Genomic DNA, 21961 nt, shown 5'->3' with positions numbered 1-21961 from the left:
TTGATGTTTTCATTGCCGACAAGGTTGTTTTCGAGTTTAGCTGGTTTTGAATTCGCGCATGCGCTACACAGGAACCAACGGTACCATGAGTACTAAATTCCGGCGAGCAACTTTTCACGTTGGTACCTAGGTACCCTGAAAATTTCAAGGTGATACCTGCATTCGTTCAAGTCGTCTGTTCTTGTCACCTGCCTTTCGTCGTTTTTTTTCTAAGTCAATTTACGGCTTCCATGAGGAGAAAAAAGTAGAATTTCGCCGTGACACCGGCACCGATTGTCCGAAAACCATGAAATTTGGACACAATACGCCCATTACCACCCCGGACTCTGTGCTTTACCCCCATTTTGATACCATTAAAAAAAAAAAGAGTTTTAGACATGATATAAGCTTACATATTATTATAATCCCTATGAAATATTTTAATTATTTACTGCTATAATATGAATTATCACTTATTCCCCGTTAAATAAATATCGGTCACCGGGTGCAGCTGTACAACTTCAAGGACCCTGGCCTGAAGTGCATGGGACCAACTCTACATTTTCTGAAATGTCAATAAAAGCCCTGGAATGATTTCATTTAAAAAAAATAATCAGAAAGTAAATCTATTTTTATTTATATGCTATTTGTTGCCAGAAAATATATTTTGTTACTAGTCTAATTCAAATTTAAAAATAAACAATATTTTTTCTGAAAATCAATGTCGAAATTTAGTGTATCATATATGATACAATGAGTCTGAGGCATATTTTATTGATATATAGAAATTAATGCAGTGTTCTCATTATGTGTTAAAAGAGTGCCAGAAATGTCTCGAAATTCAGCCATTTGTGTATTTAGTATATCAAGTATATGCGTGTATTACAAAGCTCTGATTTGTGTGATTTGTGTACACCCCGCTCCCCCCCCCCTCCTACTCGTGTCACTATCATGTACATATCAATTCTGCTGCCAACCCACCCACGCGAACATGACTAAATTATCAAACATTGTCTAGTCGTTTGTATGTTACGACAAAACGAGGCCAGCGTGGCTCATTTGTGCAGAACGGAAGGCCTTGCAAGGATTAGTGTCTAGTCGTTCTGATGGTACGAAAACCCGAGGTCAAAGTGGTTCCCCGTTGGCAGTGGTGAAGTATGGAAGACCTAGCAAGGATCTGTGTCTAGTGGTTTCGATGGGACGAAAAACGCCCGTCCCCTCGTCCATGGTACAAGGATTAGTGCCTAGTCGCTTGGATGGTATGAAAAACAGAGGTCCCTGTTCTCTCCCTTTGTCCGTGGTTCTTGACCGAAGGCCCGACAACTGACTTTGCGTGCAGTTTTTTGGGTAGGACGAAAAATAGAAATCCTGTGTGCATATTGGCGTGCACGAAAAATAACCCTTGGAATTTTATACACCCACCCCACCCTCGAACAACGCTTAACATAACATTTTGTTTTCACTACCTACATTGTAAAATTTGTTTGATTTCAGTAGTCAAATGACTACAAAAAGGTTACTGGCCTATGTATAGCTCCCTTAATTTACACATAAACTGACCTAAAACTGCACTGCACATATAATAAACCAATTCCCATTGAAATAAAGGTGAAGCCGTACCGCATTATTATATGATTTGATGAAACCCAACTGCTACCTGAAGTTTCTCGCCTTTCGAAGTTATAATATCCGCCGGTGTCATGGCGGCTCGCACATTATAAGAATCATTGCTTTGAAAATGTAGAACGCATTAACACAAAGAAAAACTGATCGGTATCTTCACTATAATTTGTGATAGAATTACCTATTTAAAAAAACTGAATGATGTAAAAATAAAAATGGTTGTAGTGCCCAAGTTTAGATTTGTCGTTGATTTCATAAAGATGTTAGGATATAGAACGTTAAATACTGTGTGATTCAACATGGCGGCCGAGGGGTTTAATATAAGTACGAAATACATGTACATGTAGTACCAAATGATTTATATGTATGAGAGTCAAGGTTTGGACTAAATGTCTTGGGGAAGTAGGAGGCGACTAGTATGTGCCTCTCTTTAGTGGACCGATGTGAGATTGCCAGTTGTATTAACTGGACGGGTAGGCCTATTCACCTTCAGTTATGTGTCAATGTCAAATAAGCGGTTTCTTATCAACACGGTCGGCTCTGGGCCGGTTTAATTCTACAATTATACGTACCTCTCGTAGCTGAGAGAAAAACAAAATTTTAGCCGAGAGAATATCTTCCGTCAAAGTGGTTGTTGATTCATAGATTCTAATAATCCCTTTTGCAGTTTATATGAAAGCTTTGATATCTGCTATGCAGATCTAGTTAAATTTATATTTAAAGTGCAAATTATTTTTTAACTATGATCAGACTCAAATTCAGAAGCTGGTCAAAATTCCATTAGCAGAGAAGTGAAATAAATTGATAATATCATCATAAGCCTAAGGCCTATGGGCTAAAGCCTATAATAAACAATGGAAATTTCATTACCTTATTAGGGTTTCACACTGCGTAGCTTGTGTGAAACACTATTGTTTTTCTTAAAATTATTAGGGTTTCACACTGCGTAGCTTGTGTGAAACACTATTGTTTTTGTTAAAATTATTATTCTTATTATTATTATTCTTCTTTTGTTTTGAGTAGATCTCAGCAACTGATTGTCGGATCGTTACGATTTCTTCGGTTTTATCGGAAAAGTGGGTGTGACTTAGAGGATAAAGCTATTTTGAACGTTCTGCGACAATGTGAAATGTCCGAAATCACCGAAGCTATCGTTTTTAGAAATATTGCAGTCATTTTAACAATAATCATTGGATTTTAACTTTCGATGCATTTTGGCATAGCCGGAGACGGGGCACATAGCTACGCTACTTTTGATTTTTGATTTTCGGCAAATCTTCGCAGATATTAGGCGCTAAATTTAGAAAATTTAAATTTTTACAAAAAACTTTTTTATTTATGAATATTTTTTAGTCGTGTTTTACACAAATATAACGAGTCCTCTGACTAATTATTTATTGTTCGATTTGTATAAAACAAAGTTCATATGCTCCGTTGTCTCAATTGTCATTTTTTTGTTACCAATAGTGTTATCTGTCGGCACCGGAAGTGGCGTAAATTGACAAAAAACTACAATTTTGACAGTTAGGTACCATGTTTCGAAAGCAAATATTATTTTTTTCAAATCTGGTATAACTGAAATTGTGCGCCCTTTAAAGGCGCACAAAATGTTGGGACCAGTTTTTTTAATTTCGATTCCATTTTCGGGCTATTTCTATTAAAAGGTGAAAAAGGTGTAAAATTAAGCTATTTACAACCCATCCAGCGTTTTCATATTTTAAAATATTACTTCGTAACTTTCATAAACTCGTAGCAATAATCTATACGGAGAGAATGTATTTGAAAATTAATTTGTAATATGCGCAGTTGCCGAGAAATGGGCAATTATGCATGAGTCACTTTTTACGCTAGTTTGCCTGTAAAAGCGTCAATTATTATTATTATTGTTTTTGTTAAAATTATTAGGCTTTCAGACTTTCGAAAGCCTATTGAGATTACTAAAATAATTATTATTATTATTATTTACCGCGGGAGCCTATTTCTCCATGATCGAAAACAGATATCGATCTGGGGTTCAATTTTCTATCGGTAAACCATGTGGTGGCTACTTGATAAAGTATTTTTGAAACTTCTGCGCAGACCGGAAATGGTCGAATTTCGTGCGGTGCATAAAAATTAAAAAACGGCCGTAGCTTCGTCAAATCTGTACCTATTTTCATACAAATGACATTTTCAGAAACCCTGAGTCTTTTCACGGACGATAGCAGTTGAAAATGTCGAAACTTCGTCGCTGAAAAATGTTGTTTAAGAGACAATTTTTGTTATTTTTCAAAATTTTCAAATTTGACCTACATTTTTGGGTACCTGAAGGCAATCCGATTCCATTAATATAACTTTCATTCATAGTTATCAGCCTTTATTTTTCGATTTTTTTCGAATTTTCTGCCCATTTTGTGAGCCCGAGTTTCGTTTTACGGCCGAATCGACGTTTCTGAAACATCTGGAACATGAAGTTATAGTCCAAATCCAACTGATAAAGCTATTTCGACAAGGATCCTTAAACCGGAAGTGGTCGAAAAATTGTCCGATATTTTGAACAAAACGCAAAAAATGGGTGCTTTTGGGAAAAACGTGATTTCTCCACCCGATATCAACGGATTAAAGAAATTAAGGTATCGGTGGGTAGCTCGGGGATTTGACTATCATATGATACCAATTTCAAACGAATCCTATGAGAGGGCAGCAAAATATGACATGCTGAAAATCAAGTATTTTCTGATTTGAAGCGTTTTTGGACGCCTATATCTCGAAAACTACTCAAAGGATTTTTCTTAAACTTTCCCTATCGAGAGTCCCTCCGGTAGTCTTGTGCATAAATCCATCAAATAAGACATTCAAATGTCTGGAATAGGTAAAATAACGTACTGAAAATCGAAAAAAGTTGAAAAATCGTGAAATTTTGGAAAATGCTCTATTACATTATTATTTAAACAAATTTTTACAAAAAAGCTACACATTCAGATAGCTGTCCTAATTACGATTCTAACCATGTATAATATGTATTGAGTTATTGAAATTTAATTTTCAATATTTTGACATTTTGATATTTTTGACACTTTTGAACATAGGATTTCCCAGGGGCATTTTATCTGATCAGACAATGTAATATTTCATTACATAGCCCTGTGGCTATTTGATAAGCCAATCCGGTTATTAAAACTATCCCGACAATAATCTCCATACCGGAAGTATTCAAAAAATGAAGAAAAAAGGTTAAAAAAAATAGCGCTCTTGCAAAAAACTTGATTTCTCCATCAGATAATAGCGGATCAAAAGAACTAAAGTATCGCTGGATAGCCCCATTAATGGACTATCATATGACATCTGAATGATACGATTTAAATGGCTAGAAAATAAATTATGGTACGCCGAAAAGCTAGTATTTTCCGTTTTGGAGCATTTTGAAACGCCATTTTCTCGAAAACGAAAACTACGATTTTTTTTAAACTTTTTTTTACTCAGAGTCTTATCGGTGGACTATAGCGTGAGTCCAAAAATAAAAGCATTGAAATAATATAAGTGGTCGAAAAAGAGCCTCAATCTTGGAAAAAAGTTGAAAAATCCTTAAATTACTGAAAATGCTCTTCTATTTTTCTTTGTTGGGAAAACAGCTGAATGGATTTTTCTAAAACTTCTTGTACAGAAGGTTAGGTAACCAAACAACTTGTTAAAACTATCCCGAAATTGATCCAAAAACCGGAAGTAGTCGAAAAAATATCCGATATTTTGAGGAAAAAAAACATAAAAAGTAAAAAAAAATGGTGATCTTGCGAAAAAAGTGATTACTACGTAAGATTTCATCGAATCAAAACAACTAAAGTGTCATTGGATAGCCCGAACAATGGACGATCGTATGACATCTAAATGGTAAAAATTCGATGGTTAGGCAATATATAATGAAACGCTGAAAATCTATTATTTTCATTTTTGGAGCCTATTCAGATGCTTTTATCTCGAAAACTTCTCTTACTTCCTTTCTTAAACTTCTGTTACCTAGAGTCCTAACGGTGGTCTATGGTGTGAATCCAAATTTAAAAGCCTCAATATAGTATAAATGGTCCAAAAGAAGGGCCACAATCTTTGAAAAGAAGTCGAAAAATCGTTATATCTGTAAATCTGCTTCTAGTGGTATAAGGGAGGTAAAACTGTCAAATGGATCTTTCTGAAACTTCTGGTACAGGAAGTTAAGTTCCCATACCACTTGTTAAATCTATCCCGATAATGATCCTGAAAGCCGGTTTAGTGCTGCTTGCAGGCCTAGTTATTATTCTTCTTCTTTTGTTTTGAGTAGATCTCAGCAACTGATTGTCGGATCGTTACGATTTCTTCGGTTTTATCCGAAAAGTGGGTGTGACTTAGAGGATAAAGCTATTTTGAACGTTCTACGACAATGCGAAATGTCCGAAATCACCGAAGCTATCGTTTTTAGAAATATTGCAGTAATTTTAACAATAATCATTGGATTTTAACTTTCGATGCATTTTGGCATAGCCGGAGACGGGGCACATAGCTACGCTACTTTTGATTTTTGATTTTCGGCAAATCTTCGCAGATATTAGGCGCCAAATTTAGAAAATTTAAATTTTTACAAAAAACTTTTTTATTTATGAATATTTTTTAGTCGTGTTTTACACAATATAACGAGTCCTCTGACTTGGGCAAAAATGTGAAAAAATTTTGTGTCGGTAATTTTCCTTGGCCCCCATTGGCTAATTCAGTTTTTCAATCCTAGATTAATTATTTATTGTTCGATTTGTATAAAACAAATTTCATATGCTCCGTTGTCTCAATTGTCATTTTTTTTGTTACCAAAAGAGTTATCTGTCGGCACCGGAAGTGGCGTAATTTTACCAAAAACTACAATTTTGACAGTTAGGTACCACTTTTCGAAAGCAAATATTATTTTTTTCAAATCTGGTATAACTAAAATTGTGCGCCCTTTAAAGGTGCACAAAATGTTTTGACCAGTTTTTTTAATTTCGATTCCGTTTTCGGGCTATTTCGATTAAAAGGTGAAAAAGGTGTAGAATTAAGCTATTTACAACCCATCCAGCGTTTTCATATTTTAAAATATTACTTCATAACTTTCATAAACTCGTAGCAATAATCTATACGGAGATAATGTATGTGAAAATTAATTTCTAATATGCGCAGTTGCCGAAAAATGGGCAATTTTGCATGAGTCACTTTTTACGCTAGTTTGCCTGTAAAAGAGTCAATTATTATTCAATTTTCATAAAAGTGACAACATTTGATGTTAAATGTCAATTTTAACTAGGTCAAACCAATTTAACATATTCAATATCACCGGAAATGACGTAATTTGGGCAAAAATTGTATTTATAGCCTTCGAAATCAGTAATTTATTCAAATGAGTCATATTTGTTATTTGTTTAAAATTTTGATATTTGATTCAAATCAACTAATACAATGAACCCTAACGATCATATAGATATCACAAAATGGTTTCTAACTTGTTCAGTTGCGGAGAAATAGGCAATTTTCAACAGGTCACTTTTTAAGGTTTTTTGTCAATAAAAGTGTCAATTATTATTCGATTTTCATGAAATTTTCACTGTGTGATACATAATGCCATTTACGATTTCATACAAGTAATTTAAGATTTTCATTATCACCGGAAGTAACGTCATTTTGGCAAAAACTGTATTGTTTGCCTTCAAAACAGATATTTTATTCAAATGAATCAGATTTGTAATGTTTTTAAAATTATATTTGATTCCAATCAACAAATAGAATGAACTCATACGATCATACGATCAAAATGGTTTCTAACTTGTACGGTTGCAGAGAAATAGGCGATTTTCTACAGGTCATTTTTCAAGGTTTTTGGTCTATAAAGGTGGCAATTATTATTGGATTTACATAAAATTTTCACCATGTGATGATGCTATTTCTGATTTCATAAACCAATTTAACATTTTCATTATCACCGGAAGTAATGTAATTTTGACAGGATCACTGACATGTAACAAATGTATAAAATGAATTGATTGCTGGATTTGGTTGTTTCTGCGTCCATTTTATTTCATGTGTGAAATGCTTATGTGGAAACCTGTTTAACGGTTTCATTGGTACCGGAAGTGACATAAGCTTACGGATAACGTGGCACCGGTGAAACCCGTCATTACTGCTTCGCAGTTCTAGTTATTTATTGGGCTTTCAGTCTGAAAGCCTATTGTGATTACTAAAATTATTATTATTAGGCTTTCAGACTTTTGTCTGAAAGCCTATTGTGATTACTAAAATTATTATTATTTATTATTATTTTTTTTTGTTTTTGGTAGATCCTATTTCTCAGTGCCTGTAACAGATACCGATATGAGACCTAATTTTCTATTGGGAAACCATGGGGTGGCTACTTGATAAACTATTTTTGAAACTTCTGCGCAGACCGGAAGTGGCCGAATTTCGTGCAGTGCATAAAAACGGCCGTAGTTTCGTCAATTCTGTACCTATTTTCATACAAATGACATTTTCAGAAACCCTGAGTCTTTTCTCGGACGATAGCAGTTGAAAATTTCGAAATTTCGAAACTTCGTCGCTGACTTCTAGCCTTCGAAAAATGAAAAATTTTGTTTAAAAGACAATTTTTTTTATTTTTCAAAATTTTCAAATTTGACCTACATTTTTGGATACCTGAAGACCATCCGATTCCAGAAATATAATTTTCATTCTGAGTTATCGCCCTTTATTTTTCGATTTTTTTTCGAATTTTCTGCACATTGCCCAACCCTTATATTTTTGGGAAAGAATAAATCGATAGTTCTGAATGTCCTGGAACATAAAGCTATATAGTCAGACCGCTGCATAAAGCAATTTGAACAACGATCCGTAAACCGGAAGTAGTCGAAATAATGATAGATATTTCGAAAAAAAAGCAAAAAAAAGGGTGTTTTGGGGAAAAAATCGATTTCTCCGTCCAGTATTAATGGATTAAACGAATTAAGCTTTCGTTGAGTGGCCCGAGGAATGGACTGTCGTATGATGCCCAATTTATACGAATACTATTACCAAGCAGCAAAATATGACAAGCTGAAAATCAAGTATTTTCTGATTTGGGGCGTTTTTGGACGCCTGTATCTCGAAATCTTAACCGCAACTTTTTTTTTAACTTTCTCTATCGAGAGTCCATTCGATAGTCTTGTGAATTATGCCATCCAATAAGACTTTGAAATGTCTGGAATACGATAAAAAAGGGACTGAAAATCGAAAAAAGTCGAAAAATCGTGAAATTTTGCAAAATGCTCTATTACTTCATTATTTAAACAAATTTTTACAAAAAGATTACAGATTCGGATAGCTGACCTAATTACTATTCTAACGATGTATAATATGTATTGAAATTTAATTTTCGATATTTTGACATTTTTGCATTTTTGGCACCTTTGAACATAGGATTTCTCAGGGTCATTTTATCTGATCAGATAATGTAATATATCATTACAGAGCCCAAAATGATTATTAAAACTATTCCGACAATAATCTCCATACCGGAAGTATTCCAAAAATGAAAAAAAAAAGGTTAAAAAATTGTTGCTCTTACGAAAAGCTGGATTTCTCGGTCATTACCGGATCAAAAGAAGTAAAGTGTCTTTGGATAGCCCCATTAATGGACTATTATATGGCATCTCAATGGTACGATTTCGATGGTTAGAAAAAAAATTGTGGTACGCCGAAAATCTAGTATTTTCCGTTTTTCGAGCCTTTTAGACGTCCTTTTCTCGAAAACGACAACTCCGATTTTTCTGAAACTTTTTTAACGCAGATTCCTATGGGTGGGCTATGGCGTGAGTCCAACAATTAAAGCATTGAAATAACATAAGTTGTCCAAAAAGAGCCCCAATCTTGGAAAAAATTTGAAAAATCCTTAGATTACTGAAAATGATCTTCTAATTTTCTTTCTTTGGAAAACAGCTGAATGGATTTTTTTGAAACTTCTTGTACAGAAGGTAAGGTAACCAAACAACTTGTTAAAGCTATCCCGACAATGATCCAAAAAACGGAAGTAGTCGAAAGAATTTCGGATATTTTGAGAAAAAAAACCGTAAAAATTAAAAAAATGGAGATCTTGCGAAAAAAGTGATTACTACGGCAGATTTCACCGAATCAAAACAACTAAAGTGTCATTGGATAGTTCGAACAATGGACAATCTTATGAGATCTAAATGGTAAAAATTCGCGGGTTAAGCAATATATAATGGAACGCTGAAAATCTATTATTTTCCTTTTTGGAGCCTATCCAGACGCTTTTATTTCGAAAACTTCTCTTATTTCCTTTCTTAAACTTCTGTTACTTAGAGTCCTAACGGTGAATCCAAATTTAAAAGCCTCAATATAATATAAATGGTCCAAAACGGCCACAATCTTTGAAAAAGTCGAAAAATCTGCTTCTAATGGTATAAGGGAGGTAAAACTGTCCAATGGATCTTCCTGAAACTTCTGGTACATGAAATTAAGTTCCCATACCACTTGTTAAATCTATCCCGATAATGATCCGTAAACAGGAAGTAGTCAAATAAATATTCGATATTTTTTAAAAAAAAAGACAGTAAAAAAAATCGGTGCTCTTGCAACAATCGGGATTTCACCGTCGGGTGTGACCGGATCAAAACATCTAAAGTATCGTTTGGTAGCTCGATAAATGGGCTATTGTATGACACACTTCCTGTCTGATTCCTGAAAGCCGGTTCAATGCTGCTTGCAGGTCTAGTTTATTATTTTTTTTGTTTTTTGCCATAGCCTATTTCTCAGTGCCTGTAACAGATACCGATATGGGACCTACTTTTCTATTGGGAAACCATGTGGTGGCTACTTGATAAACTATTTTTGAAAGTTCTGCGCAGACCGGAAGTGGCCGAATTTCGTACGGTGCATAAAAATTGACCTACATTTTTGGATACCTGAAGACCATCCGATTCCAGAAATATAAGTTTCATTCCGAGTTATCGCCCTTTATATTTCGATTTTTTTCGAATTTTCTGCCCATTACCCAACCCTTATATTTTTGGAAAAGAATAAATATATAGTTCTTAAAGTCCTGGAACATAAAGCTATATAGTCAGACCGCTGGATAAAGCAATTTCAACAACGATCCGAAAACCGGAAGTAGTCGAAATAATGATAGATATTTCGAAAAAAAAGGCAAAAAATGGGTGTTTTGGGGAAAAACTCGATCTCTCCGTCCGTTATCAATGGATTAAACGAATTAAGCTTTCGTTGAGTGGCCCGAGGAATGGACTGTCGAATGATGCCCAATTTATACGGATACTATGACCAAGCAGCAAAATATGACAAGCTGAAAATCAAGTATTTTCGGATTTTGATCGTTTTTGGACGCCTTTATCTCAAAAACTTAACCTACAATTTTTTTAAATTTTCTCTATCGAGAGTCCTTTAGTTAGTCTTGTGCATGAAAACATCCAAGAAGTATTTGAAATGTCTGGAATAGGATAAAAAAAAAGGGACTGAAAATCGAATAAAGTCGAAAAATCGTGAAATTTTGCAAAATGCTCTATTACTTTATTTTTTAAACAAACTTTTACAAAAAGATTACAGATTCGGATAGCTGACCTAATTACGATTCTAACGATGTATAATATGTATTGAGTTATTGAAATTTAATTTTCGATATTTTGACATTTTTGAATTTTTTGCACTTTTGAACATAGGATTTCTCAGGGCCATTTTATCTGATCAGATAATGTAATATATCATACAGAGCCCTGTGGCTATCTAATTGCCCAAATTGGTTATTAAAACTTCCCCGACAATAATCTCCATACCGGACGTATTCAAAAAATGAAGAAAAGGGTTAAAAAAAAATTAGCGCTCGTGCGAAAAACTTGATTTCTCCATCAGATCTTAGCGGAACAAAAGAACTAAAATGTCGCTGGATAGCCCCATTAATGGACTATCATGTGACATCTGAATGATACGATTTAGATGGCTAGAAAATAAATTATGGTACGCCGAAAATCTAGTATTTTCCGTTTTGGAGCATTTTGAGAGGCCTTTTTCTCAAACACAACAACTACGTTTTTTCTTAAACTTTTTTTACTCAAGAGTCCTATGGGTGGACTATGGCGTGAGTCCAAAAATAAAAGCATTGAAATAACATAGGTTGTCCAAAAAGAGGCTCAATCTTGGAAAAAAGTTGAAAAATCCTCAAATTACTGAAAATGCTCTTCTATTATTCTTTGTTTTGAAAACAGCTCAATGGGTGTTTCTGAAACTTCTGGTACAGAAAGTTAACTATCCAAACAACATGTTAAAACTATCCCGCCAAAGATCCAAAAACCGGAAGTAGTCGAAAAAATATCTGATATTTTAAAAAAATATTGCGAAAAAAGTGATTAGTACGTAAGATTTCAAAACAACTAAAGTGTCATTAGATAGCCCAAACAATGGACGATCTTATGACATCTCAATGGTAAAAAATCGCTGGTTAGGAAATATATCATGAGATGCTGAAAATCTAGTATTTTCCTCTTTGGAGCCTATTCAGACGCTTTTATCTCGAAAATTACTCTTTATTTCCTTTCTTAAACTTCTGTTACTTAGAGTCCTAACGCTGATCTGAGGTGTGAATCCAAATTTAAAAGCCTCAATATAGTATAAATGGTCCAAAAGGGCCACAATCTTTGAAAAAAGTCGAAAAATGGATCTTTATGAAACTTCTGGTACAGGAAGTTAAGTTCCCATACCACTTGTTAAATCTATCCCGATAATGACCCGTAAACAGGAAGTAGTCAAAAAAATATTCGATATTTAAAAAAAAAAGACAGTAAAAAAATCGGTGCTCTTGGAACAATCGGGATTTCGCCGTCGGGTGTGACCGGATCAAAACATCTAAAGTATCGTTTGGTAGCTCGATAAATGGGCTATTGTATGACACACTTCCAATTTGATTGTATCTCAGAAACTACTTGTCGGATTGATTCGTTGTATTTGATTTTCCTGGAAAAGTGGGTGTGACTTAGAGATTAAAGCTATTTCGAATGTTCTGCGACAATGCGAAATGTCCGAAATCGTCGAATTTGTCGATTTTTGAAATATTGCCGTAATATTAACAATAATCGTCGGATTTTAACATTGAATATATTTTGATATAGCCAGAGACATAGCACATAGCCACGGTTCTTTAGATTTTTGATTTTCAACGAATCGTCGGAGATTTTAGACGCCAAATTTTGAAAATTTAAATTTTTACAAAAAACTTTTTTATTTATGAATATTTTAATGTGGTATTTTACCCAGGGTTAAAGAGTCATCTGATTTGACCAAAAATGGCACCATTTTTTGTCATCGTAAATTTCCTTTGCCGCCATTGGATAATTCAGTTTTTCAGTCCTGGATTAATTATTTATTGCTCGATTTGTATAAAACAAAGTTCATATGCTCCGTGATCCAAAATGTCATTTTTTTTTGTTACCGGTAAAGTTACCTTTCGGCAACGGAAGTGACATAAATTTAGCAAAAACTACAATTTTGACAGTTCGGTACCACTTTTTGAAAGCAAATATTATTTTTTTCAAATCTGGTATGACTGAAAGTGTGTGCCCTGTAAAGGCGCAGAAAACATCGGGCTCAGTTTTTTTAATTTCGATTTCAATTTCTGGTCATTTTGTTTTAAAGGTGAAAAAAGGTGAAAAAATGAGCTATTTACAACCCATTCAGGCTTTTCATATTTTAAAATATTTCTGCGCAACTTTCATAAACTTGTAGCATTAATCCATACGAAGAGAATCTATCTCAAAATTAGTTTGTAATATGAGCAGTTGCCGAGAAATGGTCAATTTTGCATGAGTCACTCTTTACGCTATTGTGTCTGTAAAAGGGTCAATTATAACTGGATTTTCATAAAAGTGACACCATTTGATGCGTAATGTCAATTGTGACTAGTTGAACTCAATTTAACATTTTCCATGTCACCGGAAATGACGAAATTTCGGTACAAACTGTATTTATAGCCTTAGAAACAAATAATTTATTGAAATGAGTCGTATTTGTTGTTTGTTTAAAATTTTGATATTTGATTCTAATCAACTAATAGAATGAACCAATAGGATCATATAGGTATCACAAAATGGTTTCTAAGTTGTTCAGTTGCAGAGAAATAGGCAATTTTCAACAGGTCACTTTTCAAGGTTTTTTGTCGATAAAAGTGTCAATTATTATTCGATTTTCATGAAATTTCACTATGTCATACCTAATGCCATTTATGATTTCATACAACTAATTTAAGATTTTCATTATCACCGGAAGTAACGTTATTTTGGCAAAAACTGTATTTTTAGCCTTCAAAACAGATATTTTATTCAAATGAGTCTGAGTTGTTAAGTTTTTAAAATTATGATATTTGATTCCAATCAACAAATAGAATAAACCCATACGATCATACAGATACCAGAAAATGGTTTCTAACTTGTACGGTTGCAGAGAAATAGACGGTTTTCTACAAGTCACTTTTTAAGTTTTTTGGTCTATAAAAGTGGCAATTATTATTCGATTTACATAAAATGTTCACCATGTCGCCCATGTGATGCCTTATGCCATTTCTGATTTCATAAAACTAATTGAACATTTTCATTATCACCGGAAGTACTGTACACTTACATGTAACAAATGTATAAAATGAATTGATATTGCTGGATTTGGTTGATTCGGCATCCATTTTATTTGATGTGTGCAATGATTAGGTGGAAACCTGTTTAATGGTTTCATTGGTACCGGAAGTGACATATGTTTAGGGTAACGTGGCACCGGTAAAACCCGTCATTACTGCGTCGCAGTCTGAAAGCCTATTGAGATTACTAAAATTAATATTATTATTATTATTATTTACCGCGGGAGCCTATTTCTCCATGATCGGAAACAGATATCGATCTGGAACCAAATTTTCTGTCTGGAAACCATGTGGTGGTTACTTGATGAAGTAATTTTGAAACTTCTGCGCAGACCGGAAGTAGCCGAATTTTGAACGGTAGCAATAAATCAAAAAGCGGCCGTGGTTTCGCCAATTCTTTACCTATTTTAAAACAATTCACATTTTTGGAAACCCTGAATCTTTTCCGAGACAATGGCTATCTCACATTTTTGAATTTCGAACATTCATCTATGGCTTTTCTCGTTCGAAATTTGAAAATTTAAATTTTTACAAAAAACTTTTTTATTTGTGAATATTTTTTAGTCGTGTTTTACACAAAATTAACGAGTCATCTGACTTGGGCAAAAATGTAAAAAAAATTTGTCTCAGTAATTTTCCTTGGCCGCCATTGGCTAATTCAGTTTTTCAGTCCTAGATTAATTATTTATTGCTCGATTTGTATAAAACAAAGTTCACATACTCCGTTGTCTCAATTGTCATTTTTTTTGTTACCGATAGAGATATCTGTCGGCACCGGAAGTGGCTTAATTTTACCAAAAACTACAATTTTGACAGTTAGGTATCATTTTTCGAAAGCAAATACTATTTTTTTTTAAAAAATTATATAACTAAAAGAGTGTGCCCTTTAAAGGCGCACAAAATGTTGAGATCGGTTTTTTTAATTTCGATTTCATTTTCGAGCAAATTCGATTAAGAGGTGAAAAAAGGTGTAAAATTGACCTATTTACAACCCGTTCAGGCTTTCTAGATTTTAAAATATTTCTACGTAACTTTTATAAACTTGTAGCTATAATCCATACGAAGAAAATGTATGTTAAAATTAGTTTGTAATATACCTAGAAATGGGCAATTTTGCATAAGTCACTGTTTTCGTTATTTTGCCTGTAAACTAGTCAATTATTATTGGATTTTTACAAAAGTGACACCATTTGATTCAAAAAGCAAATATGCGTCGTATCAAATTGATTACAATTTAAAATTGACACCGGAAGTGACGCCATTTTGTCAAAAAATGCATTTTTAACTTTTAAAATCAATATTTTTTTCAACCAAGAATTATTTAATATGTATTAATAATTTTAACTTTTGGTTTACATTCACATATTAATAAAATTCATAAGGTCATGTAGATTTCACAAAATTGTTTCTAAATTGTTCAGTTGCGGAGAAATATGCTATTTTCAACAGGTCACTTTTCAAGGTTTTTGGTCCATAAAAGTGTCAATTATTATTCGATTTTCATAAAATTTTCACTGTGTGATACCTAATGCCATTTACAATTTCATACAGGTAATTTAAGATTTTCATTATCACCGGAAGTAACGTCATTTTGGGAAAAACTATATTTTTAGCCTTCAAAACCGATATTTTATTCAAATGAGTCTGATTTGTAATATTTTTAAAATTATGATATTTGATTCCAATCACTAAATAGATTGAACCCATACGATCATACAGATACCAGCAAATGGTTTCTAACTTTTACGGTTGCAGAGAAATAGACGGTTTTATACAAGTCACTTTTCAAGGTTTTTGGTCTATAAAAGTGGCAATTATTATTCGATTTACATAAAAATTTTCACCATGTGATGCCTTATGCCATTTCTGATTTCATAAAACTAATTGAACATTTTCATTATCACCGGAAGTACTGTACACTTACATGTAACAAATGTATAAAATGAATTGATATTGCTGGATTTGGTTGATTCGGCGTCCATTTTATTTGATGTGTGCAATGCTTATGTGGAAACCTGTTTAATGGTTTCATTGGTTCCGGAAGTGACATATGTTTAGGGTAACGTGGCACCGGCGAAACCGTAGTCATAAAAATATTCGATATTAAAAAAAAACACAGTAAAAATCGGTGCTCTTCCAAAAATCGTGATTTCACGTTCGGGTGTGACCGGATCAAAACACCTAAAGTATCGTTTGGTAGCTCGATGAATGAGCTGTTGTATGACAGACTTCCTATCTGATTCCTGAAAGCCGGTTCAGTGCTGCTTGCAGGTCTAGTTCTTATTATTATTATTATTCTTATGTTTTGAGTAGATCTCAGCAACTGCTTGTCGTAACATTACGATTTCTTCGGTTTTTCTTGGAAAGTGGGTGTGACTTAGAGGATAAATCTATTTTGAACGTTCTGCGACAATGCTATCGTTTTTAGAAATATTGCAGTAATTTTAACAATAATCATTGGATTTCAACTTTCGATACATTTTGGCATAGCCGGAGACAGGGCACATAGCTACGCTACTTTTGATTTTTGATTTTCAGCAAATCTTCGCAGATATTAGGCTCCAAATTTAGAAAATTTAAATTTTTACAAAAAACTTTTTTATTTATGAATATTTTTTAGTTGTGTTATACACAAAATCTGATTTTTTTTTGTCTCAGTAATTTTGCTTGGCCGCCATTAGCTAATTCAGTTTTTCAGTCCTAGATTAATTATTTATTGTTCGATTTGTATAAAACAAAGTTCATATGCTCCGTTGTCTCAATTGCCATTTTTTTTGTTACCAATAGAGTTATCTGTCGGCACCGGAAGTGGCGTAATTTTACCAAAAAATACAATTTTGACAGTTAGGTACCACTTTTCGAAAGCAAATATTATTTTTTTCAAATCTGGTATAACTGAAATTGTGCGCCCTTTAAAGGCGCACAAAATGTTGGGCCCAGTTTTTTTAATTTCGATTCCGTTTTCGGGCTATTTCGATTAAAAGGTGAAAAAAGGTGTAAAATTAAGCTATTTACAACCGATCCAGCGTTTTCATATTTTAAAATATTACTTCGTAACTTTCATAAACTCGTAGCAATAATCTATACGGAAAGAATGTATGTGAAAATTAATTTGTAATATGCGCAGTTGCCGAGAAATGGTCACTTTTGCACGAGTCACTCTTTACACTATTCTGCCTGTAAAAGAGTCAATTATTTTTCGATTTTCATAAAAGTGAAACCATTTGATGCATAATGTCAATTGTGACTAGTTGAACTCAATTTAACATTTTCAATGTCACCGGAAATGACGAAATGTGGACAAAAACAGTATTTATAGCCTTCGAAACAAATGAGTCGTATTTGTTGTTTTTTTAAGATTTTGATATTTGATTCTAATCAACTAAAAGAATAAATCCATACGATCATATAGATATCACAAAATGGTTTCTAACTTGTTCAGTTGCGGAGAAATAGGCAATTTTCAACAGGTCACTTTTCAAGGTTTTTTGTCCATAAAAATGTCAATTATTATTCAATTTTCATGAAATTTTCACTGTGTGATACCTCATGCCATTTACGATTTCATACAAGTAATTTAAGATTTTCATTATCACTGGAAATTACGTCATTTTGGCAAAAACTGTATTTTTAGCCTTCAAAACAGATATTTTATTCAAATGAGTCTGATTTGTAATGTTTTTAAAATTATGATATTTGATTCCAATCAGCAAATAGTCCGAACCCATACGATCATACAGATATCAGAAAATGGTTTCTAACTTGTACGGTTGCAGAGAAATAGACGATTTTCTACAAGTCACTTTTCAAGGTTTTTGGTCTATAAAAGTGGCAATTATTATTAAATTTACATAAAATTTTCACCACGTGATGCCTTATGCCATTTCTGATTTCATAAAACTAATTGAACATTTTCATTATCACCGAAAGTACTGTGCACTTACATGTAACAAATGTATAAAATGAATTGATATTGCTGGATTTGGTTGATTCGGCGTCCATTTTATTTGATGTGTGCAATGCTTATGTGGAAACCTGTTTAATGGTTTCATTGGTACCGGAAGTGACATGTTTAGGGTAACGTGGCACCGGTGAAACCCGTCATTACTGCATCGCAGTTCTAGTTATTATTTATTATTATTATTTTTTTTCCGTCATAGCCTATTTCTCAGTGCCTATAACAGATACCGATATGGGACCTAATTTCCTATCGGAAACCATGTAGTGGCTACTTGATAAACTATTTTTGAAACTTCTGCGCCGAACGGAAGTGGCCGAATTTCGTGCGGTGCATAAAAATTAAAAAACGGCCGTAGCTTCGTCAATTCTGTACCTATTTTCATACAAATAAAATTTTCAGAAACCCTGAGTCTTTTCTCGGACGATAGCAGTTGAAAATTTTGAAATTTCGAAACTTCGTTGCTGACTTCTAGCCTTCGAAAAATGAAAAATTTTGTTTAAAAGACAATTTTTGTTATTTTTCAAAATTTTCAAATTTGACCTACATTTTTGGATACCTGAAGACCATCCGATTCCAGAAATATAAGTTTCATTCCGAGTTATCGCCCTTTATTTTTCGATTTTTTTAAAATTTTCTGCCCATTTCCCAACCCTTATATTTTTTGGAAAGGATAAATCGATAGTTCTGAAAGTCCTGGAACATAAAGCTATATAGCCAGACCGCTGCATAAAGCAATTTCAAAAACGATCCGGAAACCGGAAGTAGTCGAAATAATGATATATATTTCGAAAAAAAAAAGCAAAAAATGGGTGTTTTGGGGAAAAACTCGATTTCTCCGTCTAGTATCAATGGATTAAACGAATTAAGCTTTCGTTGAGTTGCCCGAGGAAAGGACTGTCGAATGATGCCCAATTTATACGGATACTATGACCAAGCAGCAAAATATGACCAGCTGAAAATCAAGTATTTTCTGATTTGGAGCATTTTTGGACGCCTTTATCTCTAAAACTTAACCTACATTTTTTTTTTAACTGTCTCTATCGAGAGTCCTTTCGGTAGTCCTGTACATGAAAACATCCAAGTCTTTGAAATCTCTGGAATAGGATAAAAAAAAAGGGACTGAAAATCGAAAAGAGTCGAAAAATCGTTAAATTTTGGAAAATGGTATAATATTTTATTATTTAAAAAAATTTTTACGAAAAGGTTACACATTCAGATAGCTGACCTAATTACGATTCTAACGATGTATAATATGTATTTAGTTATTGAAATTTAATTATCGATTTTTTGACATTTTTTAATTTTTTGCACTTTTGAACATAGGATTTCTCAGGGCCATTTTATCTGATCAGATAATGTAATATATCATTACAGAGCCCTGTGGCTATCTAATTGCCCAAATTGGTTATTAAAACTATCCCGACAATAATCTCCATACCGGACGTATTCAAAAAATGAAGAAAAAGGTTAAAAAAAATTAGCGCTCGTGCGAAAAACTTGATTTCTCCACCAGATCTTAGCGGACCAAAAGAACTAAAGTGTCGCTGGATAGCCCCATTAATGGACTATTATATGACATCTGAATGATACGATTTAGATGGCTAGAAAATAAATTATGTTACGCCGAAAATCTAGTATTTTCCGTTTTGGAGCATTTTGAGAGGTCTTTTTCTTAGCACAACAACTACTTTTTTTCTTAAACTTTTTTTGCTCAAGAGTCCCATGGGTGGACTATGGCGTGAGTCCAAAAATAAAAGCATTGAAATAACATAAGTTGTCCAAAAAGAGTCTCAATCTTGGAAAAAAGTTGAAAAATCCTCAAATTACTGAAAATGCTCTTCTATTATTCTTTGTTTTGAAAACAGCTCAATGGGTGTTTCTGAAACTTCTGGTACAGAAAGTTAACTATCCAAACAACATGTTAAAACTATCCCGACAATGATCCAAAAACTGGAAGTAGTCGAAAATATCCGATATTTTGAAAAAAAACCCAACTTAAAAGTAAAAAATGGTGATCTTGCGATAAAAGTGATTACTACGCCATATTTCAACGAATCAAAACAACTAAAGTGTCATTGGATAGCCCGAACAATGGACGATCTTATGACATCTCAATGGTAAAAAATCGCTGGTTAGGTAATATATCATGAGATGCTGAAAATCTAGTATTTTCCTCTTTGGAGCCTATTCAGACGCTTTTATCTCGAAAATTACTCTTATTTCCTTTCTTAAACTTCTGTTACTTAGAGTCCTAACGCTGATCTGGGTGTGAATCCAAAATTAAAAGCCTCAATATTGTATAAATGGTCCAAAATGGCCATAATCTTTGAAAAAAGTCGAAAAATCGTTATATCTGTAAATCAGCTTCTAGTGGTATAAGGGAGGTAAAACTGTCCAATGGATCTTTCTGAAACATCTGGTACAGGAAGTTAAGTTCCCATACCACTTGTTAAATCTATCCCGATAATGATCCGTAAACAGGAAGTAGTCAAAAAAATATTCGATATTTAAAAAAAAAAGACAGTAAAAAAATCGGTGCTCTTGGAACAATCGGGATTTCGCCGTCGGGTGTGACCAGATCAAAACATCTAAAGTATCGTTTGGCAGCTCGATAAATGGGCTATTGTATGACACACTTCCTGTCAGATTCCTGAAAGCCGATTCAGTGCTGCTTACAGTTCTATTTAGGGTTTCACACTGCTAGCTTGTGTGAAACACTATTGTTTTTATACGCCCACATTGAAATGTGGTCGTATATTGTCGTCGCCCCCGTCCGTCCGTCCGTCCGTCCGTCGGTCGGTCGGTCCGGCGTCCACAATTGCCTGTGGACGCTCTAGAGGCTAAAGTTAATATCTGATTGACTTTAAATTTATACACAGTGTTTGAGGTCACGAGGCGAAGAATCCTATTGATTTTCAAAGATTTCTGATAATTACTGCCAAAGTTATGGCCCTTGATCCCTTTGAAAAATCTTGTGGACGCTCTAGAGGCCAAAGTTAATATCCGATTGACTGCAGATTGATACACAGAGTTTAAGATCTTGAGACGAACAAGTATATTGATTTTCAATGAATTTTTATGACTTGGAACAGCTAAATTCATGATACAGTATTAAAAGTTTTGTATACAAAACGTTAGCATGGGGCAGAACTTTATAAAAACCAAACAAATTCTAATGGTTTTCTGAGTTGTTGCTCTTAATCAGATTTTAGTGTATTATAAATGTTTCATTACCGAAAAAAGTAAAAATATGCGACAACTCTTGTTGACTGCCGGACGATTTAGCTGCTGTGGGCGTATGTTTCATTGCCTGGCAACCTATCTTTGTTACAATTATTCTTATTATTATTTTTATTCTTATTCTTATTATTATTGTTTGTTTAAAATTTTTATATTTGATTCTAATCAACTAATAGAGTGAACCCATACGATCATATAAATATCACAAAATGGTTTCTAACTTGTTCAGTTGCGGAGAAATAGGCAATTTTCAACAGGTCACTTTTCATGTTTTTTTGTCCATAAAAGTGTTAATTGTTATTCGATTTTCATGAAATTTACACTATGTGATACCTAATGCCATTTACGATTTCATACAAGTAATTTAAGATTTAATGTTTTTTTGTCCATAAAAGTGTTAATTGTTATTCGATTTTCATGAAATTTTCACTATGTGATACCTAATGCCATTTACGATTTCATACAAGTAATTTAAGATTTTCATTATCACCGGAAGTAACGTCATTTTGGCA

General features: G+C 33.5%; 1 protein-coding gene across 1 annotated transcript in view; it reads left to right on the top strand.

Moving 5' to 3' along the window:
* LOC126814503 (E3 ubiquitin-protein ligase RNF31) overlaps positions 1 to 21961 on the top strand; it is a 384135-nt gene that overhangs the window by 337776 nt on the left and 24398 nt on the right. The gene's annotated exons all lie outside the window — the stretch shown is intronic.

Source organism: Patella vulgata, chromosome 3 (genome assembly GCF_932274485.2).
Source record: "Patella vulgata chromosome 3, xgPatVulg1.2, whole genome shotgun sequence".
In the NCBI taxonomy this organism is placed as follows: domain Eukaryota; kingdom Metazoa; phylum Mollusca; class Gastropoda; family Patellidae; genus Patella; species Patella vulgata.
The sequence above is the reverse complement of the archived record's forward strand: the minus strand, read 5'-3'. Positions and strand labels throughout refer to the sequence as shown.